This window comes from Podarcis filfolensis, assembly GCF_964270895.1.
Source record: "Podarcis filfolensis genome assembly, chromosome: 12".
NCBI classification, from domain to species: domain Eukaryota; kingdom Metazoa; phylum Chordata; class Lepidosauria; order Squamata; family Lacertidae; genus Podarcis; species Podarcis filfolensis.
In genome coordinates this window covers 52648538-52654985 of record NC_139614.1, presented here as the reverse complement: position 1 = coordinate 52654985, position 6448 = coordinate 52648538, and the positions used below count along the sequence as shown (strand labels likewise).

The 6448-nt window shown below is 49.0% G+C and overlaps 1 protein-coding gene across 1 annotated transcript in view; it reads left to right on the top strand.

The window, feature by feature from the left end:
• Positions 1–4508: 4508 nt before the first annotated feature.
• The window catches only part of GJC2 (gap junction protein gamma 2), a 93310-nt gene continuing 91370 nt past the window's right edge, over positions 4509–6448 (top strand). The window contains exon 1 of the mRNA XM_083579935.1: positions 4509–4789. The gene's annotated coding sequence lies outside the window, so the exon portion shown is untranslated. The remainder of the gene's footprint in view (positions 4790–6448) is intronic.

Below are 6448 nucleotides of genomic sequence, written 5' to 3'. Positions count from 1 at the left end.
CATTGCACATCATCAAACCTCCATGTAAGCTTTGGGCGAGACAAATGCTCAAGAAATAGGTTGTCTCGAAGAGCCCTGAGACAGCATCACAAACATCACACAGCTCTGGTTAAAACCATGTTGGGCCACAACAGCTCAAGGTCAGTTCGAAATTCAGTTTAAAAGCCTGGGTCTTCAGGTGTCACAGGAAAGAACCTTAAAGAGGGCACCAGGAAATCCTTTCCAGAGAAGCTAGTTGATAACAGGGGCGCCACTACTGAGAAGACCCTGGCAGCCTCACTTGACTTTGGTGGGGCAGCCGGAGCAGGGCTTCCAAAGAGGATCTTAAGATTCAGACAGGTATATGCGGGAGGAAGTGATCTTTCAGCTAACCTGGTCCCAAGCTCTTTAGGGCTTTGAGCAGGCACTTTGAACTTAATCTGAGGCCCTTCTTTGAGTCACCCCTCTGAGGGAGGCTTGGATGGTGATGACAAGAGAAAGGGCCTTTTCAGTTGTGGCTCCCCATCATCCATCCCCAGCAAAGTCTGCTTGGCACCTTCACTGACATCTTTTTGGTACCAGATAAAAACTAACCCCCAATACCAGCTGAGCTGATACTGTTTTGTTGTTACTGTTGATACTGTAAAACTCCCTGGGGCTGTTCTGTCGTGGAGCTTGTTTGTTTGTGTGTGTATAATGTTTTGAAACCCTGGACAACAAATGACTAACATGTGGCTCAGTCAGTAGAGCAGGCGACTCTTAATCTCAAGGTCGTGGGTTCGAGCCCCATGTTGGGCAAAAGAGTCCTGCTGTGATGGCCTGGGAATCGGATTCGGATGCTGAACCTGAGGAATCCCAGCCTGCACAGGATCCGCCACCTCCAGAACCAGCTGAGCCGGGGCTGGGGCTTGAGCCTGAAGGGTCCTCACCTGTGCTGGGTCCTCAGGTGCAGGCAACAGCGGAATCTGCTCTGGCTCCTGAGGTGATGGAGGACCCATTTCCTGCAGGTGCTCCACTCTCAGCCCCGTCAGGGGAAGCTGGGGTTGCCTCTGGGTCCGGTAACCCTCCAGCCTCTCCTGAGCTGCAGAGGCTCAGGGCAGAGAGGCGGAGGGAACTAAGTTCCCTCAGGAGGAGTGCTTGCCTCCAGGTCAAGAGAGGTGAGTCACCTGTGGACCGGGGCCGCCCTACGCCTCGGGGGAGATAAAAGCCAGCCAGCCCCAGTCCCAAGTTGCGGGAACAACATCGTTGGTTGTCAGTTCCAGCCTGATCCCTGTCCTGCTTTCCTGCCGGAGCTCCTGACCTCGCCCGACTCCCTGCCCTGCACCCAGCTTCGACTTCTACAGACTGCCTTCATATTGCACCATTGACCGCGGACTGGACTCGGACCTCACCTCTTGGTTAGCCCCCGGGACCAGCACACTAGCATTGCAGAGAGGCTGCACTAAATGATCTTTGTGGTCCCTTCTAACTCTACAGTTCTGCGATTCTAAGTGTAATTCACAATATTAATTATGATGATAACAACTGGACCTGGAACGAGACTGGGAACTAGTGCAGCTGGTAAAGCTGAGGCTCTTCTCCATGCGCCTCCTCTGAGAGAGGTGAGATGGGTGGCAATGAGAGAACGGACTTCTGTGGTTCCTTCCTGTTGGTGGAATGCTCTCCCAATGGAAACACACCTGATAATAATAATAATAATAATAATAATAATAATAATAATAATAATTTATTTATACCCTGCCCATCTAGCTGGGTCCCCTCAGCCACTCTGGGCAGCTTCCAACAAAACACTAAAATACAATAACCTATTAAACATTAAAAGCTTACCTAAACAGGGCTGCCTTCAGATGTCTTCTAAAAGTTTGGTAGTTATTTTTCTCTTTGACATCTGGTGGGAGGGCGTTCCACAGGGTGGGTGCCACCACCGAGAAGGCCCTCTGCCTGGTTCCCTGTAACTTGGCTTCTCGCAGTGAGGGAACCGCCAGAAGGCCCTCGGCGCTGGATCTCAGTGTCAGGGCAGAACGATGGGGGTGGAGACGCTCCTTCAGGTATGCTGGACGGAGGCCGTTTAGGGCTTTAAAGGTCAACACCAACACTTTGAATTGTGCTCGGAAACGTACTGGGAACCAGTGTAGGTCTTTCAAGACCGGTGTTATGTGGTCTCGGCAGCCGCTCCCAGTCCCCAGTCTAGCTGCCGCATTCTGGATTAGTTGTAGTTTCCGGGTCACCTTCAAAGGTAGCCCCATGTAGAGCACATTGCAGTAGCGAGAGATAACCAGAGCATGCACCACTCTGGTGAGACAGTCCGTGGGCAGGTAGGGTCTCAGCCTGCGTACCAGATGGAGCTAATAAACAGCTCCCCTGGACACAGAATGATGCCATCCTTGCCCGCTTTGGCTAAGACATTCCAGCTCAGCCAGGCTTTGACTTGCTCATTTTGATTCACACTTTGGTATGGTTTCAGCCTCTGGGGTGGCACCTTTCTTATCAGAAGCTGCTCTCCAGGCAGCCCAGAGGCTGGGTAGTGCAAACGAATTAGGAGTGCCAGATGGGCTCTCTGCTAGTGCACTGCACTGACTTCTCTGCCACCTCAAGCTCTCCCTCTCCTGATGGGCAACAATCACCCAGCCTAGTGGCTAGCCTTGTGTGCCTCCCTCAGCAAGCTATTTATGCACCTCTTGTTGTGATGGTCCTTTCTTACAGCATCTTTGCACTTTAGGGAATTTTGTTCCTTGTGTTCTGTTCTTTGCTTTTTAATCTATTCTGCCTGATTTTGCATTTTAAAGGTAAAAGGTAAAGGTACCTGAAATATACTCAGAGTCGCAAACTGATTTCATGCTCTTTATTCAGCTCATAGTGGTGAGGAGGAATGAATTAAAGTCCCCTCAAGGTATCTGCTTTATATACATTATTTACACAATGGGCTGCACGTGATTGGCTAATTCCGGAATTCTACTGTAAGCCAATCAGGTTGTGGATTCACTTCTATCTGGAGCATGATTGGGTGGTTCCTGCCAACCAATCATACTGCTGCATTGTTCTAGGACCAATCAGACTGCTGCATTCTGAATCCTATTGTTCTAGGACCAATCAGACTGCTGCCTTTTGGATCCTATTGTTCTAGGACCAATCAGACTGCTGCAGTTTGGATCCTATTCAACTCAGTACATAACAGTACCCCTGACCATTAGGTCCAGTCGCGGACGACTCTGGGGTTACACGCTCATCTCGCTTTACTGGCCAAGGGAGCCGGTGTTTGTCTGCAGTTTTTCCAGGTCATGTGGCCAGCATGACTAAGCCACTTCTGGCGAACCAGAGCAGCACACGGAAACATCGTCTATCTTCCTGCCAGAGTGGTACCTATTTATCTACTTGCACTTGACGTGCTTTTGAACTGCTAGGTTGGCAGGAGCAAGGACTGAGCAACGGGAGCTCACCCTGTCGTGGGGATTCGAACCGCTGACCTTCCAATTGGCAAGCCCTCGGCTCTGTGGTTTAGACCACAGTGCCACTTTGAGACTTTCTGTATACAGTGGTACCTCAGGTTACATACGCTTCAGGTTACACACTCCGCTAACCCAGTAATAGTGCTTCAGGTTAAGAACTTTGCTTCAGGATAAGAACAGAAATTGGGCTCTGGCGGCGCGGCGGCAGCAGGAGGCCCCATTAGCTAAAGTGGTGCTTCAGGTTAAGAACAGTTTCAGGTTAAGTACGGACCTCCGGAACGAATTAAGTACTTAACCCAAGGTACCACTGTACAGCGATGTGTGAAATCAATAAACAACAACAGGATCAAAATGCCCCCTTCTAGTTAAGAACACAGCTGAGATCCTAATGTTTCTAGGATGTTTCTAAAGGCAGCCCCAATAGTTTGAAAGCCTAGCTCTCTTTCACGGAGTGGAATCTGTTACTGCGAGGAGTCCCTGGGGAAGCACCTGTTGTTACCTGCCCAGGTTGTGGTTCTTCCGTTTTGCTACCCCTATCATCTAACCCAGCTGCAATCGCTTTTTTTTTAGTAGCCCCTCCCAGGAGAGCGAATGCTCATCTTGAGCGATTTCTTCGGTGCAAATAAATCCTGCCAGACATTAGATGCGTCTCCTTTGCTTAGAAAGGGAGGGGAGGAAAACCCAGAAATGCCTAGAAACGTCTCCTTGCAGCTAAGACTTTATAAGGGCAAAACTCTGAAAACTTTAACCCGGGTTGGGGGGTACAGGCAGGGAAAACGGATAGCTGCTCGCACCTCCTCCCTCCGCTCTCAGACACGTGCTTTCCATAGATTCAAAAGGGATCAAGGTTAGAACGAAGGAAAATCCCCACTTTCCCAGTAATTAATCAGCTCAAATATTTTGCTCGGACAGAAAGCAAAACAACCCCCTCATCGGTTTGGGGGAGGGAAGTGCTGTCTCCAAGTCTAGCTCCTCCGCCCCCTCTTCAGATCTTCAGCTCAGGATCCGTGGATCTGTAGATCCACCCTTTCCGTAGTCCCACCCCGCAGGACGATTGGCCGGCGCTGTTAGGCTCCAGGTGAAAGACGCATCCGAAGAGCGCAAAGTTTGGATTGCTTTGCACTTTTGCGCAGTTGCGCCTTGCTGTTTCGCGGTGGAAGGTTAGCGAGCCTGTCGCCTCGCCTGGCGAAATCTACAGCTGAGCTACTGCTAGACTGAAAATCCTCCCCTCTCTCTCTCTCTCGCACCAGTGGGTTTCCCTGCGCAGCAACGCTCCCCCCTGACACGCGCACACGCGCCCCTCTTCCTGCCGCTAATCCCGGGATGCTCTCTGGAGAAAGGACCGTCAGCAGAGGACCAAAGAGGTGAGTGGACCGATCTTTCTCAGCAACAGAGGAAGCCGCCTCGTGCTGAGTCAGACCATCGACCCAACAGTTCAGTGGTGTCGACACTGACTGGCAGGAGGGGTGGCGGCGGGCACGCTTAGCCCTACATGGAGACGCCACCGAGGATTGAACCCGGAATTGTACTAGCGTGCAAAGCACATGCTCTTTCGCTGAGATGCGTCCGGAACGGGATGGAGACGGTGGAAGGACAGGGTGGTGGTCCACGCGAGAAAGGATCCCCCTAGCACGTCTGAGCGCGTGGTTTTCCCCTCCGTGAAATTCTGGCTAGGGAAACCGAGCCCAGCTTGAGAAGGGGGCGGGAGGCGAGCTGGAAGTGATAGGGCAGCGCAGAGCATCCTTTGTGTAGCCGCGCGTGCATCGCGCAATGGGTGTGTGTGTGTGTGTGTGTGTGTGTGTGAGAGAGAGAGAGAGAGAGAGAGAGAGAGAGAGAGAGAGAGAGAGAGAGAGAGATGTTGAAGAGAGTTAAGCCTTCGCTTAGCGATCTCCTTTGAAACCAAGGGGCTTCTTCCAGGTGCCCGAGGCTGGCGCGCTCTCCTGGGACACAGGGAGATTCGGGTCTGAGTGAACAGGAGGGGCTGGGGCTGCATATCTGGATGGTGCTCATTGGGTACAATAAAGGAAACGTGAGATGGAGGGGGGAGGATGGCCAGCCACTATGTTTGAGAGCATCCTTCTGTGTGTGTATGCGTGGGTCAAATGCGCACTCGATTAAGGCATGCACATCCATGATAGGAAAATTTAGTGCACGTGTAATATTTAATGAATTTAGATGCATGGACGGTGTATGCTGCCATAGATGAACCTCTAGTATGATATATGAAACTGTTAATGTGTAATATGTGATTTGCAGATGACCACAGCATATCCAAAATGTGTGGGTGATGTTTTAAGTGTGTGAGAATATCTATATCTATATGAACATTGATAGAGCTAAAACTACACACACACACGCAGTTTTAGCTCTATCAACGTTCATTTTTAAAACTGTTTTCAGTTGTTGTTTTTATCTATAAGGTGCGTTGGATCCCTGTCAGGGGAAAAGGTGGAGTGCAAATAAATACCGGTATATAACAAGAAGAAGTGTGAACTGTGTGTATGATGATGTATAGGATTTAGATCTATGCTGTGTGTCGCGTGTTCACGTACACCCTCCACAAACCCATTAGAGTTAGCAACTTCTCAGCCTGTTTCTGTAGTTATGCCTTCTGTAACCGCACGTATTAATTAGTCCGTGTAACTGAAACAAATGTATATTATTTCCCTGTTTATCCCCTTTCCCATTGCTGTACCCTTCTCTCTGTTTCCACTGTGTTTAATTTTATTTTATTTTTTAAAAAGATATTTATTGAGGTTTTACAAAAACATAGGTTTACAAAATAGAAAAAAAGTCATATAGAAAGAAAAAGATACAAAAACGAGAGCATCCAAAAATACATAAAAAAGAAAAAAGAAGAATAAAAATAAATAGATAAAAAAGAATTAAAAACAAATCCGTTTTTTGTAACTTTAAACTCATTAGCTTGTTTCCTTGGCCTCCTCACACCTCCCCTTTTTGTATTCCCATTTAAATAATCAAATCAGCAAATCCTTACCCTCTTTCGTTTATCTTAACTCTAT